At 38.4% G+C, this 21820-nt stretch overlaps 1 protein-coding gene across 1 annotated transcript in view; it reads right to left on the bottom strand.

Moving 5' to 3' along the window:
* Positions 1 to 21820, bottom strand: part of RBMS3 (RNA binding motif single stranded interacting protein 3) — a 444163-nt gene that overhangs the window by 124578 nt on the left and 297765 nt on the right. The window lies entirely within an intron of this gene.

Here is a 21820-nt window from a genome sequence, read left to right as displayed (position 1 = left end):
AACTTTATTTATTTATTTATTTTATTTGGTTTGTTAATTGCTTACAAGATAATAGGTATAAGTAAAAACATAGTTATGAATACATGGATACATATAAGAAAAATAAAAGAAACAATAGGACAGGGATGGTAGGCACGTTGGTGCGCTTATGCACGCCCCTACAGACCTCTTAGGAAAGGAGTGAGGTAAAATAGTAGAAAGTCTAAGGTTTTTGGGGTTTGGGGAAGAAACCACAGAGTCAGGTAGAGTATTCCAGACATTGACCACTCTGTTGCTGAGGTCATATTTCCTGCAATCAAGTTTGGTGTGATTTACCTTGAGTTTGTATCTATTGTATGCTCTTGTATTGTTATGGTTGAAGCTGAAGTATTCATTGACAGGTAGGACATTGCAATGTATGATTTTATATACTATACTTAGATCAGACCAAAGGTGGCGTAGTTCTAGGTTTTCTAGGTCTAGAATTTTGAGTCTGGTGGCATAAGGTATTCTGCAACGAGTAGAGAAGTGGAGAACTCTTCTTGTGAAAGATTTCTCAAATTTCTCAACTGTGTTAATATCAGATACATAATGTGGGTTCCAGACTGTTGAGCTGTATTCAAGTATTGGTCTAGCAAATGTTTTGTATGCTCTAGTTAGTAGTGTATTATTACCAGAGAAAAAGCTACGTAAAGTTAGATTAACAACTCTTAATGCCTTTTTGGCTATGTAGTTACAGTGGGCTCTAGCACTTAGATCATTAGAGATGAGTACTCCAAGATCCTTGACAGAGTTTAGATCATCAACAAGGTCTTGACGATTAAGCTTGTATTTTATTTTCTGATTTTTTTTTTGCCAATATGTTAGACAGAGCATTTGTTTGTTGAGATTTGAAGTTGCCATTTGTTTGACCATTCTGATACATAGTCAGGGTCTTTTTGAAGGGTAGCAGTATTGTCTGTGGTGTTGAATAGCTTTACATCATCAGCGAAGACAACGCAGTTGCTCTTAATATGATCACAGAGATCATTTATGTAGAGTATGAAGAGAGTTGGTCCTAGACCACTGCCTTGGGAGACACCACTATTGACAGGTACAGAATTTGATAGGACACTCCCAATTTTGACTACTTGTTGTCTGTTTGACAGGAATGCTTCTATCCAGTTATGCAGGTACCAAAAATACCATAAGATTTTAGTTTTAGGAGTAGTTTGTCGTGTACCACTGGATCAAAGGCTTTACAGAAGTCTATGTAAATTATGTCTATTGCTTTGCCCTGATCGAGTTGTGTAGTCCATATGTTTTTGCAGTGTAAGAGTTGCAGATTACAGGATAGTTTTTTTCTTAAACCAAATTGTTTATTTGAGAGTAGGTTGTTTGTCTCTAAGTGGAGGATAATGGATTGGTTAATAATTGATTCCATGACTTTACAGGTGATGCAGCATAAAGAGATTGGTCTGTAATTTTCAACTAGGCTGGGGTCCCCTTTTTTGAAGATGGGGATGACCATGGTTTGTGACCATAAGTTTTGGCAAGGAGCTGGTCCTGAAAGATTTTTCAAAGATTATGCTTAGAGGTTTGGCTATGGCAGTGGATAGCTTTTTTAAGAAGTAGGCACATATTCCGTCAGGTCCAATAGATAGAGATGGTTTTAGATTGCATAGTGCTTTTTCAACATTGTCTACTGTAAAATCGATATGTATTAGATCATTGTAGCTGTCTGTGGTTCGATTAGGAAATGATCTATTGCTGTTTACAAATACTGAGCCAAAGAATGTGTTAAAGAGGTTGGCTTTAATAGTGTCATCGTTGCAGACTTTACCATTAGGTCCTTTCAGGGGTAGGATGGGCCTTGAGTCTTTTAGTTTGTTGTTTACAAAATTGTAGAAAGCGCAGGTGGAATTGGTGCGTAGAAGGTTTTCCCCTTGTTTAATGTGATAATTGGTGCATTCAGTCTTTATCTGGTGGCATAAATTTTTGTATAGGCTTTTGAAGTTGGCAACATGACCAGATTTGTTTTTCCACCAAAGTGATCTCTTTTTGGATTGAAGCTTCCTTATTGTTATGGGTAATCTGTTTTTTTCTGGTTTTTGGAGTTGTTATTGGTACATATAGTTTGATAACTCTTTTGACTTCAAGTAAAAATATGTTGTAATGGTCTTCAACAGTATTGCATCCAGTGAATAGAAATTGCCAATCAAGGGATGAGAGATCATTGTCTATAAGATCATATAGACAACTTTTTGAAGTTATAATTGGGGATCACATCATTGTGTTGATTTTTGTGTGGACATATGTTGAGACAAAAGTCAATCATGCTGTGGTCACTGTTGGAAAAGGGTTCTTTAATTTGTATTCCATAAATTGAATTCAAACTATTGCAGAAGATGAGATTGAGGCAGTTGTTAAGTCTAATATTGTTGGTTACTAGTTGTTCCAGTCCCAGATTTGTTACAGCATTGTAGAAGGTTGCATGTACAGTTTTACATTCGTTTAGGGTCCAGTTAATGTAAAATAGATTGAAGTCACCAAGAAAGATAAAAGTGTGTGGGCAGGATGTTGCCCATGTTAGTAGTGAATTTAGTTTGTTTACATGTTCGATGTCATAATCAGGGGCTCTGTAACATAGTAAGAATCAAAATATGATATTTAAGGACAGTTCACAGACAATGGTCTCAGGAAGAGCAAGCTCTTGGGTAACTTGGATGTTTTTTAGATGTAAGGACTTTTTATAGAAGATAGCAATACCGCCTCCTCTACAGATTTCACAATCTGATCAGTCAACATGATAGTCTCTTACTGTGGTAATGGAGTCAGGGAGAGGTGCATTGAGCCTTGATTCACAGACAGATATGATGTAGAATTTAGCCGTATTTAGTAAGAGGAGAAATTCAGGTATTTTATTCACAAGGCTTCTTGCATTGAGTAACTTGCATTTAAGGTCAGTTGTAGTTTGAATTGAGGTAGTTAGGGGCATGCATGCCTAGTTTTGAGTGATGGTGGGTTGGATTAGGTAAGGTTGGGTGTGGAATTGTGGGTTGTGTGACTTACTTTTGATACAATCAGCCCGGTAGTCAATGTAGATATCCTTCTCTCCATTGTCTAGATGTCTTTTGAGTCCCTTGCAGAGTTCATGGGAGTGGATTCTTTGCAGTATGGATAAGTCTGGTCTTGAGCGAAGTTTTTTGTGGTTGCAATTGGTTTTTGCAATGGCATTTATTGTATGAATGAATATGCATCTGCGGGATTCATTTTTGCAAACAACTCTACAAAATTTTGGGGCCACTGAGCCATCATTGTATTTGGACTCAGGGCCATGTCTGGTTACTTCAATGATATCTTCAGGAGAGATGTTTGTTGTATCTGAGTTGCTTATGATATTACAAACTTTGGTGATGTCACCTGATTCTTTGGTGTCTTCAAGACCAAATAAGATGGCATTTGGACGTTTCTGATCACGTTCAATGGTGTCTCTGATGAGTAAGGAGATATTATTTGTGGAATTATTCGATGGGATAGTAAATATTTGTGGTTGTGGTTTGGTGGTTATTTTTGGTTGTAGTTGTGATTGTAGTTGAGGTAGTAGTTGTGGTAATGGTTGTTGGATTGGGATTTGATTTTGAGCTGATAGGTAGTCGCTTATCAGTGCTGTATTTTTTTTCAAGAAAAATTAGGCTTTCTTGTATAATTGTTTCAAAATGTGTTGCTCAGCATTTTTCTATTGAGTGCATGAGTGATCCTATGCTATCAACTCAGGCAGGGTACTTGGTTTGTTTAGCTTAGGAAAACATGATGGACCTAGACAAGGGAAAGTATCTGATGCTTTTAGGAGGTCAGCTAGGTCTTTGTTTAAGTTTAAGCAGGTAAGGTGGGCTTGATTGTCACATAGGTAACATTTGATGTTATTTTCATTTTTGTTGATGGTTTTAAGACATCTGAAGCATGTACAGGAGTCTGGGAGGTAATTGGTAGAGATATTATTTTTTTGTTGTTTGGTAGTGGAGGATTTGGAGTTTCTGGAGTTTCTGGCTGGCATGGTCAATGACAATAGTACACTAAACAATTACAATAGCTAATTAATGTGATAGGTAGACAGTTACTTAATGAATGGTGATAATTAACAAATGTTAATTGATAAATTAGAAAACAAATCAAAAGTAAGGTTACTTATTACTAAAAATCAATCAATCAATGAATTACTAAGAATCAATCAATCAATCGACTAGATAATCAATGATACAGTATTAAATCTCTATAGTTCAATGAATCAGTAAATTAGTGGTCATTTAACAATTAATTATTATACTATTATATGATAAATCAATGATTATAGACAAAGCATTATCTATAAATATTTGGTCTTGAGGTACTGAAATAGTGGAAGTATTGGAGATTGGTCATGAAAAGTTCTTTGGTTTTCCTTAAAGCCATGTTTTTTGGTTTTTGTTTTGTTTTGTTTTTGTTTTAAAGAGGAAGCGTTGCTGTTTGATAGATTTGAATGGAGAAAATTTGAATGAGCTCACCAATCATCTACTTTGGAGTTTGGAAGGGAGTTTGGGTGCGGGTTTAGTGGAGATTGTCAAATCAGCTGAGTGGGAATTTAAATTCAGGCTGAGTAATCAGCTGGGTTGTTTAAATGGAGCTGGGTGATTTATATGGAGACTATCAATGAGTCTCCATGAGTCTCCTTTGTTCTCACCAATTGGTGGCCATTTAGAATTATTTTTGGTGATTTGATTTAAATGGAGACTGTAGACATCATTCTAGTTCTTCCATCATCGGAATTCACAATCAATCTCAGTTTCAAAAGGCAGTTTTCCTGAATAAAAACCTTCACACCTCTTCTTCTCATCTAGTCCCCCTTTTTTCTCTTTTTTTCTCCTTTAATCACTCTTTTCTCAAGCTGCCATTTAATTTCCAGTTCAAGGGTAAAAACATAAATTAAGCCGCTGCCACTTAATCTCCACACTCACCCCTTCCACTCTGGAGTCTTCGCTTTTTAAGTTGTCCACAGTAAATCTTTGAGCCGTTTACCCGGTCCTTCCTCCCACTGAAAAATGCACCACTGATCTATAAGGAGCCGGGGGAGACACGCACCCGCAGTTGGGTAGCTTCTAAGCTTGCAGTTGGCAGTTGCCGCAAACACACAGTTTGTTCACTGAAACAATTTATGTCCAGGATGTGAGGGGTCTAGATATTTTCACAACCCTCATTTTGACTCAGGTCCTCAATGGAAGGCACGTTGGTAGTAATTGTTTTTTCTGCAGTTCTAATTATCCGTTGAAGTCTGTGTCTATCTTGTTTGGTTGCAGAGCCAAACCAGACTGTTATAGAGGTGCAGATGTCAGACTCAATAATTCCTCTGTAGAATTAAATCAGCAGCTCTTTGGTCAGTTTGAATTTTCTAAGTTGATGCAGAAAGAACATTCTTCGTTGTTCTTTTTTGTTGACGTTTTTGATGTTAGATGTCCATTTTAAGTTTTGAGGTAAGATAGAACCTAGGAACTTGAAGATCTCTTCTGTTGATACTGTGTTGTCTAGTATTGTAAGAGGTGGTGTCATGCACCTGGTGGAGACTGACTCTGAGGGAGAGGAGGAACAGCTGACAGAGAGTGAAAGTGTGGCTCTGGAGGTTGTGGAGGAGGCTGGGGAAGAGTAGAGGCTGGCTGAGCAGTCAGAGGAGGACCCAGGCCCATTCCCTATCTATCCTAGGGCACACAGGGAGGAAAGGATAAGGGAGAGACGTGGTCTATTCGGGAGGAGAGGGCCTTGATCTTCTTCATGGACTGCAGCTGTGACAACTGAATAAGAGGATGGACATGCGTACTGGTGAACGCTGGAAACAAAGAATAGAAATATCTCTAGTTTATGGTTCCTCTCTGAGTTTGGCGTCCTTCCCAGTGTGTGTTATCTGTGGACGTCCTCCAACCCTTACCTTGCCTGGTTTGTATTGCTTTTTCCCTTCTTCTTGTAAATGTTTGTGTGGGAGCTTTTTGTCTTCCGTCAAGAATTTTCAGAGCTTGGAAGCAAAGTGAAGGAATAAAAGGGGCTTCACCTGTTTTCTGTGACTGTGTTTGTTTTGTGGGTCATCACAGGTGGTTGTATAGGACGTTTTCTCCTAATGTCTACCACCATTTCTATGGTTTTGAGTGTATTTAGTTCAAGATTGTTCTGGTTGCACCACAAGGCTAAGTTGTTCAACCTCCCGTCTGTATGCAGATTCATCATTGTCTCAAATGAGACCAATCACTGCAAACTTCAGTATTTTAACAGAGAGATCTTTTGAGATGTCATTGGTATATAGAGAGAAGTGGAGAGAACCCACAGCCCTGGGGGGCTCCTGTGCTAATTGTACAGATATCTGATGTGATTTTGCCTAGCTTCACCTGCTGCTTCCTGTCTTTCAGGAAACTTATGATCCATTTACAAGTGTGGTCAAGTTCAGCTAGCTGTTTAAGTTTAGTTAGAAGAATATCTGGAATGGTGGTATAGAATGCTGAGCTGAAGTCTACAAAGAGGACCTTTGCATAGATCTTTGGAGATGTTGTAGGATATAGTGCAGGGTCATATTAACAGCATCATCTATCAATTTATTTGCAAATTGTGTGGGGGTCTAACAGCACATCCATGATGGTTTTCAGGTGGGCCAGCACTAGCCTTTCAAAGATTTTCATAATTATGAATATTAGAATAACTGGTCTGAAATCATTCAGTTCCTTGATGGAAGGTTTCTTCGGCACTGGGATGATAGTAGAGCATTTAAAGCAAGAAGGAACATAGCACATCTCTAGTTATTAAAGATATGGGTGAATAGGGGACCAGTTGGTCAGCATAAGCTTTTAAGCAAGGCATTATCTTGTCTGGGCCTGGTGCTTTTCCTGGTTTTTGTCTATGAAATAGACCTGGCACCTCATTCTCTGTAATTACCAGTGGTGGTGGGCCTCCACCTGCCTCAGCCAGGTCAGGAAACATGTGATTCCCTGGCTCCAGCTTTGCCCTGGAACCGCCGCCCGCTCACCACATGCTCTCCTTTAAGCATGATGCGTTGTCTAGTTTCCCCTTCTTCAGAGGTCCCAGCCCTTAATCTCCTCACTTCCCTACAACTGCCTCTTTTGTAGTCCATGGCTGCGACCTTACCTTCCTCCCAGCCCTGACTGCCAGGGAAGGCAAGCCAAGGCTGAGAGCTGCTGGACTCCCTGCCAGCCTGCATCTTGCCCCCCCTTGTCATGAGATGTCTTCATTCCGCTGTCCCCAGGGAGAAGGCAGAAATTGAGCAGCGGGGTCCAGGGCATGCAGTCACCTGGCTGCATGCTTTCTTCATTCCACTGTACTCAGGGAGAAGGCAGAAATAAAGCATGCCTTCTCCCTGGGAACAGTGGAATGAAGAAAGTATGCAGCCAGTTGGCTGCATGCCCCAGACCCTGCCACTCGATTTGTGCCTCCTCCCTGGGAATGTGCTGCTTCTGACCTGGCCTGGCCAGCAGGTGGGCGGGCAGCCCTTGGAGGGCATCTCCACTGTGCTGGGGTTGAGAGGGGTGGTGGAGGTGCACATGTGCAGCAGCCCCAGTACATCCGCCTGCCCTGCCCTCCAGGAATACCACTTCCTTTCTGCCTTTCTCTTGGGAGACAAAATAAACAAAGCGAGCGGCATGCTCTGGTCGCCACCCTCGCTGCTCGCTTCTGCCTTCTTACGCCGTTCCAGTCAGACCAGGTGTGTGTGTGTGTGTGTGTGTGTGTGTGTGTGTGAGAGAGAGAGAGAGAGAGAGAGAGAGAGAGAGAGAGAGAGAGAGAGAGAGAAAGACATAGGTGTGTGTTTGTGGGGGGGTTCATTTACATGCATTCAATGTCTGTAGTCCAGAGCATTTTGCTCTACAAAGGATTGCATTTTGGAAACATTAAACCAATACTGATTTTCCAGGGGGGATTTGTCAGTAATGTTAATATTTTCTGACTCCTGCTTATATTTTCTGTTTAGACCCTTGTACATGTCTTTGTAAAGACTATTAATGCCAGTAGTACTGTAGTTTCTCCCCCTTTAGATCTGTTGACACACACAGAGAGAAATGGAGATGTATTTGGAGAAGTATCAAGAGAAATGCTAAAAGGGCAATCATTTTGGGATTAAATTCCAAATGAAATTGGGTCTTCAGGGTAAGGAGACATAAAGAACTTTCAACTGCAGGTTTCTAAAAATCTTATTAGGATATTGATCTCATTTTTAAATAAGGTTTTTAGAAACCTGCAGTTGAAATACTGAAATGGTATAGGGTTTCCCTCAAGGTCCCTTCTAAGTGTTATTCTGTTATTCTGATACCTTTCCCAGGACCTCTACTCAGATTTTGGCATCCTCAGTTTTCCTGCCTGAGCAGTGGGTTGGACTAGAAGACCTCCAAAGTCCCTTTCAACTCTGTTATTCCTCAGCTAAATAGCTAAGCGTCTGAGGGTGCCAAAATCTGAGTAGAGATCCTGGAAAAGGTGTCAGAATAACAGAATAACACTTAGAAGGGACCTTGGGGGGAACTCTATACCATTTCAGAGAAATGGCTGTCCAGTCTTTTCTTAAAACTTCCAGTGATTGAGCACCCAGAACTTCTGGAACAAGCAGGTCTACTGGCTAATTGTTCTCACTGTCAGGAAATTTCTCCTTAGTTTTAGGTTGCTTTGTTCAGTTTCCATCCATTGCTTCTTGTTTGCCTTCTGGTGTTTTGTAAAATACATTGCCCCCCCCTCTTTCTGGTAGTCCCTGAAAAGCCTGTTGCCTATCACATTCTTGGGCAAAGCATGTGAGCCATTTCCTCCTTTCAGTGGTCCATCAAAGTACATCTATAGTATGTAGATAATAAAGTCAAAAAAACATTTTTACAGAACTATAGATACACTGAGGCTGAGTGTGACAAGGAATGGCTGGGAGGGGAGGGGCCAGACAAGGCACCCCTTGACGTGAGTGACATTGAGTTGGCCATGCCCACACAGCCACATGACCACCAAGCCACATGACCAAGCACACCCACCCAGTCACATGACCACCAAGTACACCCACCCAGTCACATGACCACCAAGCCACACCCACAAAATAAGCCACGCCCACAGAACCAGTAGTAAAAGTTTTTGAATCCCACCACTGTATATATCCTATTGGTGAGTCATCAACAAAGCCTGCTAGCCTGAAATTTAATATTGTTATTGCTAATCCATATTCTGCTTGTAATGTGAGTCATGACACAAATGGTACTGTTCTGGTCTTATTTTTTTTCCTGTTTGTTTTTATTTTATTCAAGACAAAGTTAAAATACAAAACTCCAACAAATCCACAAAAAGGACAAAAAAAGAAAAGAATACAAAATAATCAAGAGATTAAAAAAGAGAAGGAGGCAGAGCTGACATCATGGCAATATGGTGCACTTTCGCAGAGCTCTATGGGAGTTCGCCAAATTCTTCCTGCTAGAAGGTCTTCTGGGACCTAAGTCACCCTGGAAGGGTGATGAAGATAGAGATCTCCATATATCACAAGGAGACTGCAAAATTCTTTTTTTTTTAAATGAATTTTATTAATTTTCAATAAATAAACATACACAAACAAAACACAAAACATAAAAACATAAACCTTCTTTTTTGGAAAGCGGCCTAGTCGTGGGTTACATCTTTTGGTACAGACATAAATCAAGTTCATGCTCACTTTATATACCATTTCATATCTTATTTAACATTCTAAATTTTCTATATGGCTTCTCCCCTCTTTTCACTCTCTTAATTCTATTTTATTTTTTTCATCTCAATTTAGATCATTATACTGATATCTTTTGTCCATTCTGTAATCATCTATTTTTCTTTTCTTATTAACACAATATTTCTCCTGTAATCACTAATTGAAGTATGCCTTTATATCTTTCCCCTAACTTTAACACTTAAAATAATATATAATTTTCATTCTGATTCTGCTTAGCACATTCTAAAACTACCTACTACATTTTAAGATAGAAAAATAATAAATTTATAATATAATTGAAACAATAATCCATAGTATATTAAACTTTATCATTTATGCATTTTTGGTATTTTGTTAAATCATATAAAGATCCAGTTTTCTAACATTGTTTCAAGTAAAGATACAAGAATACAATCTTATGTACTTTTGCAGAATCTCTTTTGTAATCCTAGTCTTTTTACACCCACCCACCCCCGGCTCTTAATCTCCACCCTCTTGATCTCCACTCTCTTCTGTAAACACAAGCTATTTTATTTAGCCCTTTCTTCTTTTTCAACTTTCTCTTCCTGGGGTCTATCTTTCCCCTAAATTTAACACTTAAGATAATATATAATTTCCATTCTGATTCTGCTTAGTACATTCTACATACATTTTAAAATAAGAAAATAATACATTTATAATATAGTTGAAACAATAATCCAAAGCAAATTAAACTCTATCATTAAGTCTTAAACATTTTACATATTCCCTTTAATATTTTATTAAATCATATAATATTCCAGTTTTCTAACTCTATTTCAAATACAATATTACAATACAATCTTGTGTGCTTTTGCAGAATCTCTTTTTTAATTGTATTTTACCCTTTGTCTCTGAAAAAGATCTGTTTTTTTACATCTTGTTTCAAGCCTTTGTAACTTCTCTTCCCTTTTTTCCTTCCTTTCTTGTCCAATCTAGCTTTTTTACCCCCCCATCTCTTAATCTCCACCCTCTTAATCTCCCCTCTCTGTTGTATTCCTCTTTTCTGTTGCTTTCTGACATTGTATCGATTTTTCACCTTATTTTTCCTTTTTTTGGTTGTTTTTTTAAGTCTTGAATTCTCCATTCTCTTTCCCCTCTTTCCCTTTTCTTCCTAAACTAAAGTTATTTGTTCATTAAAGATGGCTTCTTCTTCTTCATCCCAGCTTTCTTGTTGTTGTAATTCTTGGTAGGTAGAAATCGCCATTTCCAAAAAGTGAAAAACAGATCCAGAAGAGCCCGTTCCTCTTCTCTTAACTTTTGAAATTCGATTTTCAATTCTTCAACAGATAATGCCATTGTGAGATTTTTTTAAACAACCCAAAAGTTTTTAGTCTTTCAAAAAATAGTTTCCAAAAGTCCCAAAGTCACCAGGCTACCCTAATCAACACAAACTGTTTCATTTAGCACTTTCTTCTTTTTATACTTTCTTTTCTTGGGGTAGAATCAATTGCAAAGTTCCAAAATGTATTTTTTAGAAGTCTTATTACAGTTTGTCTCTGGTCTTATAAGCTCCAAGCAATCTCCTCCAGCAAAGTCTTAAGATAAGTTCTTTATCTCTCCCTTCCCACTTATAGCAAAAAAAGAATTTTTAAATTTTTTGATTCCAATGTTCAGAAATCTTTAATATCCCCTTGGTTTTATTTTTCAAATTTAATTACCTTCTGTTGCCAAGACGGGTTTTTCCGATTTCCTTCTGCTATTTCCATAGGGAAGGAGAGTGAGAGAAAAAAAAACTTTCCCTTTTAAACTTTCTTCCGCCGCTTTTTACGATCTTCTTAGGGAACAATGTATCTTTAAGAAAGTTGAATTTCCAGGGTATTTAGATGTTACTTGTTATCCCGGTTCAGCCAAAAACTTTCACTTTCTCAGCTTCTTCCTGTACTGTCTTGTCCGGATGAAAGTTTCTTTGTGGCAGCCATTGCTGACCGCCGCTCCACCACTTTTGGAGAAAGGAGTTGAGCCAGCTGAACGTTAAACAAGCAGAAATACTTCAAAGAGCAAGAGATGAACCATTGAAATACAAAGCGAGAGAAATAGTAGTCCTGAAATAGATACCCAGAAGAGTAAGAAACACAAGGAAACAATACCAATTTTTGACAAGACAATTAATTAAACTTCAGATGGCTGACACCTGAGGGAATATTGGTGACTTGGATGGAAAAAAGACACAGACTAGATACAATAGACAAAGCAGAGCAATTCTATGACCAGTATTTTGAGTCATATGAGGAAAAAGAGAGAAGCAAGAAAATATCTTAGAAGATCAACAAGAATCTGGACTTAAGTTAATTTTTAAAAAAAGAAGAATATGATGAAGTTGCAGGACTGAAAATAAACAAAGAAAAGATCAAAATACTAGTTAAAAATCTTTCACATACACAGAAAAGAGAGCTAATGAAAAGAACTGATATACTGAGAGTCAAGGAAGTAAAGTACCTAGGGATGCAACTAACAGAAAAATGTGCAACAATTAAAGAATTAAAGAGGACAATTATACTAAGCTGATGCAACAAATCAAATCAGATTTGGAGAAATGGCAAAGCTTGCAACTGTCATTGTCAGGAAGAATAACGACTATAAAAATGGATGTTTTGTAAAGACAATTATACTTATTTTAAACAATTCCAATAAAACTGGGGGAAATATTTTGAAGAACTAAAAAAATAATACTAAGATATATTTGGCTAGGAAAAAATCAAGAATAAGCCTGAAAATGTTGCAAGATTGCAAAAAAAGAGGGGCCTTTGTGTTGCCAGATTGGGAATTGTATTATCAGGTGTCAGTACTTATGTGGGTGAAAGAATGGATTAATTTGAGGCACAAAAGACCTTAGAAGGACATGAACTTCAATTGATTTGGCATGCTTTTTTATGGTTTGGGAAAATAAGATACATAGCTATTTTCAATATTAGAAATGCACTACTATCAGTATGGGTAAAAATTAAAGAACAACACTATTTGAAAAACCAGTCTGATTTTCCACAATGGAAGCACTGATACATCCAAATGTTATCAATATTGAAAAAAATATAAGATATAAAGATATTTTGAATGAAAAGGGGAATTAAAAACTAAGCAAGAATTGAGTAGTCAAGAGAAGGATATAGCATGGTGCAGATACAATCTTGATAGGAGAGATACTAAAATGTATTATTTTAATAAAGAACTAACAGAATTAGACCAGATATTAACTGGGATAGATGAAAAATTAATAAAGAAAATATATAGCTATTTATTAAGCATAAAATTGAAAAATGAGCAAGTAAAGGAGACAATGATAGTTTGGGCTAAAATTCTTGGATACATAATAGAACTGGATAAATGGCAGAAATTGTGGGATAGGAATGTTAAATAAACTATGTCAACTGCGTATAAAGAAACCTTGTATTAAATGTTTTATAGATGGCATTTTTCACCAAGATTGACAAAGATGTTTAAAGACATGTCCACTAAATATGGGAAGTGTAATCAGACATCTGGTTCGTATTATCATATGTGGTGAACATGCCCAAAGGCAAAAAATATTGGACGAAAATACATACTTGATTGGAAAAAATGATAAAGCAACATATAGATTTGAAACTAGAAATATTTTTGTTGGACATCCTACCAGGAAAGTATGGTAAAGGTATGGTATATTTATACTAACTGCAGCCAGAATTGTATTTGCACAACAATAGAAAAGCGAAGAGATCCCAACAGATGAGATGTAATAAAAAAAATATTAGAATGTGCAAAAATGGGCAGATTAATGCTTGTAGTTAAGGAAAAGAAAGGAACTAAATATTTCTCAACATGGGACTTATTTTACCAATGGTTAGATAATAAAAACAGAAGTTAGAAACATGAGGATACAAAAAGGGTTAATGTTATAAAAGAGATATGTTAAAGTTGTTAAGAAAATATTATTATTATTATTATTATTATTATTATTATTATTATTATTATTATTCACAAAAATGACAGTATACACAGCAGACGAGATTACCATGCTGGGTTTCCTATCACAAATCACTAGTCGAACACTTCCCAAGTGTTTAGGACTGCGTGATGTATTGACAGATTATGCGAACAGATCCCAGTAAGGTGTCCTGCAGCTGACCAATGGTGATCTTGTCAGCGCCAATTGTTTTTAAGTGCTTGCCTCGGTCTTTAGGCACAGCACCCAATGTGCCAAGCACCACTGTGAACCACCTGCACTAGTTTATGCCAGAGTCTCTGCAGTTCGATTCTCAAGTCCTGATATCTGGTGACTTTTTCAAGTTGTTTCTCGTCGATTCTGTTTTCACCAGGTATGGCAATGTCGATGATTCACACCTTTTTCTTCTCCACAATCGTGATATCTGGAGTACTGTGTTCCAAAACTTTATCAGTCTGTATTCGGAAGTCCCACAGTAGTTTTGCATGCTCATTTTCGACCACTTTTTCAGGCTTATGATCCCACCAGTTCTTTGCTAGAGGCAGATGGTAGTTGTGGCACAAGTTCCAGTAGACCATCTGAGTGACTGTGTTGTGATATTGTTTGTAGTGAGTCTTGCAACAGCTCAGTATGTGATCAATGGCTTCATCCGCTTCTTTGCAGAGTCTGCATTTGGGGTCATTAGCAGATTTTTCTGTTCTGGCTTTGATTACATTCGTTCTGATGGCTTGTTCTTGGGCTGCAAGAATCAGGCCTTCTGTTTCTTTCTTCAGTGTTCCGTTGGTCAGCCATAACCAGGTCTTTTCCTTATCTACTTTTCCTTGGATCTTTTCAAGGAACTGTCCATGCAATGCTTTGTTACACAGCTGTCAGCCTGAGTTTGCATCGCTGTTTTTCTATATTGATTCTTGATTTGCTGCACTTTGAGCAGCTTCCTCTTGTTGACCTCCATCAAAGCTGGTTCAACACTGTCTTTCACATAATCTGCCAGAGCGTGCTTCTCTTCTTCGACTGTCTGCTTCACTTGCAAAAGTCCTCTGCCTCCTGCTTTTCTGGGCAAATATAACCTGTTGACGTCACTACGTGGATGCAGCGCGTAGCGTATGGTCATCAGTTTTCTTGTTTTCTTATCCAAGCTGTCCAGCTCTGCCTGTGTCCAGTTTATGATCCCAGCAGTATATCTGATGACAGGTATGGCCCAGGTATTTATAGCCTTGATGGTGTTACCGCCATTCAGTTTGCTTTTTATAAGTTTTCTGACCCTTTGTGTGTATTCTTTGCTGACCAAATTTTTCACTTGCTCATACTTGATATTATCCAGCTGCAGTATGCCCAGGTATTATTATTGTTGTTGTTGCTGTCATTATCATTATCATTGAATTAATATCAATGCAATGAATATTATTGTAAAGATGTTGATTATGATTTTCTAAAAATAATTGCAGCCAACACACTGTTTAATTGAAATTGAATTTTTATATGTTATATGAATAAATAAAACAAATAAAAAATTGAAAAAGACATTAAAAAAGAAAAAAAAAGAAAAAAGGTGCATCAAAAAACCCCAAACACATAAACACATATTAACTGAATACTGATTAATACATTACTATGACATTGGTTCCCTCCCCTGTGAAATAGCTGCCCCCACAATTTTTAAACTAATAAATCTATTTGCAACTTATTGACCTGTCTTCTATATATTATATTAGTAACAAAATCGTTAAGACGAAGACTAAATAATACTAAAATATAACAAAATTAAAGTTTCAAAACTCTAATAAACTGTTATTGTAATCCACTACTAAAAAGTTTACAACAGCATCTTATCTATTGCAAATCATCCCAAAAGTTAAAAAATAGTTCAACCTGGATCAAATATCTATGTTTGTTTCTTAACATCATTTCTTATCTATTTGTTGTCTAACTAAATATAATAGAATATTATATCTTCTAATTAAATATAATAGATTATTATATCTTCCCATCAAAGTCCAAATAGAAGTGGTTTCTAGTTAGGTGTAATAAAACCATCAGGTCTTCCACAATCTTCATAGGAAAAAGAAATTTTTCATCTCCACATTCAATCATGTCCTAACATTGTATGCAGGCTTAAAACTTCAGAGAAATAGATGGAATCAAGTCAGTTAGTTCTCCAGCTGTGAAAATATCACTTTTGTCTGGATAAAGTCTTTTTTGTATGTCTTTATCCAAACTTTTATGCCCCAGCATATTTTGCATGATCATTATTGTCTCATCAAGCTTTTCAGAAAAAGACATTCAGCTAGAAGCTACATACTATCCAACCATCTTTTCTGATTTCACCTACTGTTCAGTCATTCCTTAGTCTGTGAAACTTGATCAGGGAGCACTGAAGCAGAAGGAAACCAAAGGGATGTGTCAGATCCGTGTATCTGCCATTTTTCAATGGAACAAGAAGGGCGGGGGAGTTGGTACAAGTAATCCTTTTTGATGTAACCTGGATATATTAAATCTTATATTGATTCTGTATAACTTGCATATGAGATACAACTGGAGGATTGGAGCCAGATGTCTAGAAACTTGTCACCTCTTGAAGAGATAACAAGATGAGAAGGGACCATAAAAATTCCAGCTCTGGAAGATACCCCTGGGAACTATCCTAAGTTCCCCAAAAAGGGGAGAGGGGAATTAACATGTTAGTTCTTTGACTAAATCCACATTTAAATAAGGGAACGGATTCTAACTCCCTTTATCTATTACTGTATGCCTGGAAACATCTTAGACTATGCTTTGACTGGTGCTGGAATTCACTCCCTTTCAATAAAGGATTCCTTTTGAAATATCTAGCTTTCAGAAGTTCATTCTTTTCAGTTGAAGGGAAAAAGTCCAGTGCTTAAATAAAGCTGTCAGGCTACAGAACTTTTCCCATTCAATCAACAAGAATAAACTTCTGAAAACCAAACGTATCAAAAGGAATCCTTTATTGAGATGAGACAATTCATGTAGGGATTAAAAGCAGCATCTAACGTGCCTCAGGCATGCAGGGATAGATAAGGGAGTTTAAGACCCCTCCCCTTCTTTTGATGTGTATTTAGTAAAACAAAGAGCCAACATGTTTATTCCCCCTCTCTTCTGAGAACGATCTTTTTTGAAGTTCCCAGAAGACATCTCCCAGCAGGATTTTTTACGGTCTCTTCATCCTGTGGCTGTCTCTTTCAGAGGTGACAGGTTTCCGTCCCTCCATAGTATATCATGGGTTATCCAAATTCAATATGAGATTTTATATATCCATGTTACATCAAAAAGGATTTCTTATACCTACTCCCGCCCCTTCTTCCATGAAGAATGGCAGATACACGGATCTGACAAAGCAGAGTCTGCAATAGAGGTCAACCCGAAGAGGAATTTTTTAAAAAACAACTTCACTCTACTGAGGGGACCCTGCAAAAATGTCTGAATATAGCAAGGAGCAAGGTGAAGCTGAATGCTGGGGAGAAACTTCGACAACTCCCCAGACAGACACTGACTTTGTGTACCCCATCAAAGACAGTGAAGCAGCTGGCAAAAATTCCACAAAGCCCTGGTGGTCTATAGGCGTAGGAAAGAGAGACAGCTGGGATGGAAGAACCAAGGGAGTAACCCTCACCTAGGGTAACCATAAACCCGGGCAGAAATTGGAGCTGGAGGCTCTATCTGATCAGGAAGAATGGGTCAAGGAACCACTGGCAGATGACCGACTGAAACGGTACATAAATCGCCTCGTGAAGGAAGGCCTGGAGGACTTCTATGTGAGGGATGGATCAGGTCACCAACACAGGAGAGCGAGGGAACTAGAAATTAAAAGAACCCAAGCCATCACCCCTGATCCAGCTGAGAATGATCAGGCAGTAGAACAAGCTGAAGGACCAGCAGCCATACCAGGAACCTGACCCTTGTCACCCTACAGCAGGAGATTAACCAACCCAGAGACATACAACTGCAGAGAAAGTTTCCACCCTTGGGGGTAAAATTCGATGAGGACCCCCAGAAACTGGGATTTTTCCTGGCACAAGTCCTCACCTACATGCAAGAATACGGGCAGAATTTCCCAAGCCAGGGGCCCTGAGTGCGAGTTGTCACCCTGGCCCTAGAAAGGGCAGCATCCAGATGGATGGTGATGCTCCACAATGTCAATGCCCCAGAACTGAGGAACCTAGACCGATTCATGACAGCCCTAGGCCACCACTTTGAAGACCCCCTTGCTGATAGAAAAGCCCACAACCACATTACAGTCGTAAAGCACAGCCGTCACCAGGTTACTGAGTACATCGAGGAATTTCGTGACCTGGCCAGCTGAGTCGACTGGTCAGAAGATATCCTAGTCTGTTGGTTCAAAGATGACTCAATGACAACCAGTATGCTGCCTGCCTGGCCCGTGGGGCCCCAAACCTCCTGCATGAATGGTATCTGATGGCAGAGGAGGCGGAGATAGACATGACCCAAAACCACTACCACAATGGCAAACTTTGGAGAAGATCCCCACCCCAGGGAAAGCAGGAATTTTTCAAACCCCAAAGCACCATGACCCCAAGACCAGCTGGCTGCTTTAAGTGTGGAAAAGAGGGACACCATGCAGCAGAATGCCATTCAAACACCCCTGTCAGAAAGCCAGACCCCATCGGGGGGAAACCCAGAAAACCCAACCCTCAGGGAAAAGAAACTGGCCTGAGAAGCCAAGAGGCTGTGAGGTTCTGGTCCCCCCAACCCAGAGGAAGAACCCCCAATGCCCTGAGGAGACCTGAGCCAGTCTGAAAGCAATCCGGAAGATGATCCGCTGGTAAGTGACCCAATTGAACCAATCACTCTTCCCCTAAGACTGTTTATCCCCAGCTGAGGGAAGGGGGAGGAAGTTGCAGCATTACTGGATTCGGGATGCACCCGGTGCCTAATCAACCCCATCCTAGCAGAGAAAATGGGAATCCAACTAAAGAAAATGGAAAATCCCATTGCTTTTTGCCAATTAGATAGAACTATAGTGGTGGGGGGGAGCCAGCCAGTTTTGCCACAGAACTATTGAAAATAAGACTAGGGAACCATAGTGAGATGCTCACATTCATTGTAGCCCCAGGAATGGAAGGGCCACTAGTACTAGGACTCACGTGGCTATGGAAATGGAATCCAAAAATAAACAGGAAGGGAGGAACCGTACATTTCCAGAAACATGTAGCATTTGCAAACAGCCCAGAGGAAAAGAAAAGAAGAGAGAACAGAGAAACAGACATGGCCGGTCAGCTTGCTGAACCCCTTAACATCCCCAAGAGTACCAGGATTTAGCGCAAGAATTTATCAAGGAAGCTTCTGATGAACTCCCACCCCATCATGCCACAGACTGCACCATTGAAATCCTACCAGGGGCTAAACTTCCAAAACTGAAAATGAACTGCATGTCCCTCAGAGAATTAAAAGAACTCAGGGCATTTATCGATAAAAATCTACAAAGTGGTTTCTTCGAACCTACCCAACCAAAAATAGCAGCCCCAGTATTATTCTGTGAAGGGAAAGATGGTTCGGTGCATCTATGTGTTAATTACAAAAATCTTAATGCCATCAGTGTGGAAAATATGTACCCACTCCCGCTCATGAAGGACATGTTGGCTCACCTCTCTAAAGGAAAAAAAAAAATTGAAGTTAGGCTTACGAGAGGCATTAGAATAAGGGAAGGGGGTGATTAGAAAATGGCTTTTAACACCTCACTGGGATGCTACCAATTTAAAGTGCTCCCTTTTGGATTACAAGGAGCCCCTCCTGTGTTCATGCAATTAATTAAGGAGACCCTCCATGAATTTTTGTACAAAGGGGTTCTCGTTTATCTTCATGATATTTTAATCTACATTGAAACAAAAGCAGAACACATCAAATTACTCTGAGCAGTTCTCACAAAACTCCAAAATGCCAAACTATATGCAAAACTCTCTAAATGTGAAATCCACCAAGAAAAAATTTACTACCTGGGATATAGAATATCCCACGAGGAAATAGAGGTGGACCCACAAAAAATAAAACCTGTCATCGATTGGGAGCCGCCCCATACTCGCAAACAACTGCAAAGCTTCCTGAGTCCAGTGCTTACAGGATGTTTTCTAAATTTTTCTGTATATTTCAATCCAAGGTTAATTTTTTTTTTAAAAAAGATAAATTCCAAATATTTTATAAATTCAAAAAGTACAAAAATTCTGTGATGAAAGTCTAATTTTGAAAGAAGTCAAATAAAAGGTCTTCAGCTAAAGTGTGTCATGCTTCCTTATGGAAGGAATCAAAGTTATGCAAAACAACATACACCAAGGGAGAGGGGGGAAGAAAAAAAGTCCAGAAAGGGATTGAAATAAATCAATGTTCAGCTGCTAATCCAATTTTAAAGCAAAGATAAATAAACAAGCTAAATAAATACATAAATAAATAAATTCAAAAGTGAAAGTCAAGATTCAAGGCATTGATTAAGAAAACGAATCTGATAGCAGGAACATGTATATGCCCAATGACTTTTCAATTGCTTCCAGAGGGAACTAGAATGTTCATGACTCTCTTTCCCCACTGGATCCATGGTTATTCAAAAGTTGTCTTTGGTTATTCCTAAATGCTCCCATTCAAATGCTGCACTGCCAGAGAACCAGCATTGACAGTAAAATCAGCAAATCATGGGTAAGAGAAAAGAAAAGCTTTTAGCATGCAGTAGTCATCTTGGGAACATAAATTGGTACTGTTCTGATCTTATGTGACTGCTCTCCTTCCCTACATTATGGGAGATAGTCACCAAATATACCAGTGCAACAAGAAGTGCAGCAAAAGAAGAATGGCATGAGCTGACTTGGGACCAGAGGCAAAGGTGCTCAAATCTTCATGGAATTGGCAATAAACATTATTCTGATCTTAGTTGCAACTGCTGTTACAATTTTGCTGCAAAATAGCCCAAAATGTAACATATTTTAAAATTTTACGACATCAAAATATTTAATGTATTGTTTTAATTTTTGTCTTTTAATTCCACTATTTTTCCAGTCAGAGTTGACATAAATTATCAAGTGAAAAATTCAGTGCCAATGGTGCCAAATTAACTTTCACATCAAGTAAAGCTTGATAAGAAAATTTAACTGATGGCATAAATGAGAAAACACTCTAATAAAATTTGATTAAAATTTGATTAAATCTATCAATCACTCATCACTCCTATCAGCCATCCTCTCCCACTTATGACTGTATGACTGAAACTTGGTTGCTTGTATCCTTACAATTTATATTGACTGTTTCCTAGTATGATTTGTACCCTATGACTGTATTAAGTGTCATACCTTATGATTCTTGACGAATGTATCTTTTCTTTTTATATACACTGAGAGCATATACACCAAGACAAATTCCTTGTATGTCTAAACATACTTGACCATTCATTCATTCATTCATCTCATTCATAGATAATAAATTCATGGGATAGTGAGCATCACAAAGGTATATTTGTATCATGATTAGGTTACCTGGGGGGACACACGCACCCTGTTTCCATTTGCCTCTTGTTAGCAACTTAAAGATTAGCTTTGTTGCTTCTGGAAGCATTGTGGTAAATATTTTATACTAATCAATATATGGAAAATAAATATGACCATGGATGGAGATCTACTATTGTTTTCTTTGTTTCCTTTCTTTTCTTTTCTGATATTCCAAAATAGCAATAATTGATGTCAGGTCCATGATTTGGGTGTAAGGTGAAGAGTAAAATTATATATTTTGCTTAATGCTATGGTAATTCACTTTCTACTTCTTGCATTAATTGAAACCTACTTAGTCATCCTCTCACACAGCATCAAAACAAAAAACTTGTAGACAAGAAAGGATGTTGGAAGAACACAATTACAACAGATTAGGAGAAACTACAATGTGTTTTGTTGTCAAGTTTATTGGATGGGAGACCATTAGGAAGGTACGAGGGGGAGATAAGGGGATGGGAAAAGGACAACAGGGCTGATGGTAGCCAAGTGCTAAGGTAGAACTTCTGACAGACCCTCACTCCCTCTCATTATAATCTCCCTCCCTCCCTCCCCAAATATATTGGTATATAGACACCCCCTTTTACTTCCCTGATTTCAATTTTCTTTGCTGCCTCAGACTCCTGGGCGATGAGCATGTGCATCCTGGGTGAAAGAGAAGCACTCAGAACACAGTCAGCCTGCAGGGCAAGATGG

Source organism: Pseudonaja textilis, chromosome Z (genome assembly GCF_049901715.1).
Source record: "Pseudonaja textilis isolate UNSWEBS1 chromosome Z, rPseTex1.2, whole genome shotgun sequence".
Lineage (NCBI taxonomy): Eukaryota > Metazoa > Chordata > Lepidosauria > Squamata > Elapidae > Pseudonaja > Pseudonaja textilis.
Note: the sequence above shows the minus strand (reverse complement) of the source record. Positions and strands in the feature narration are given on the sequence as shown.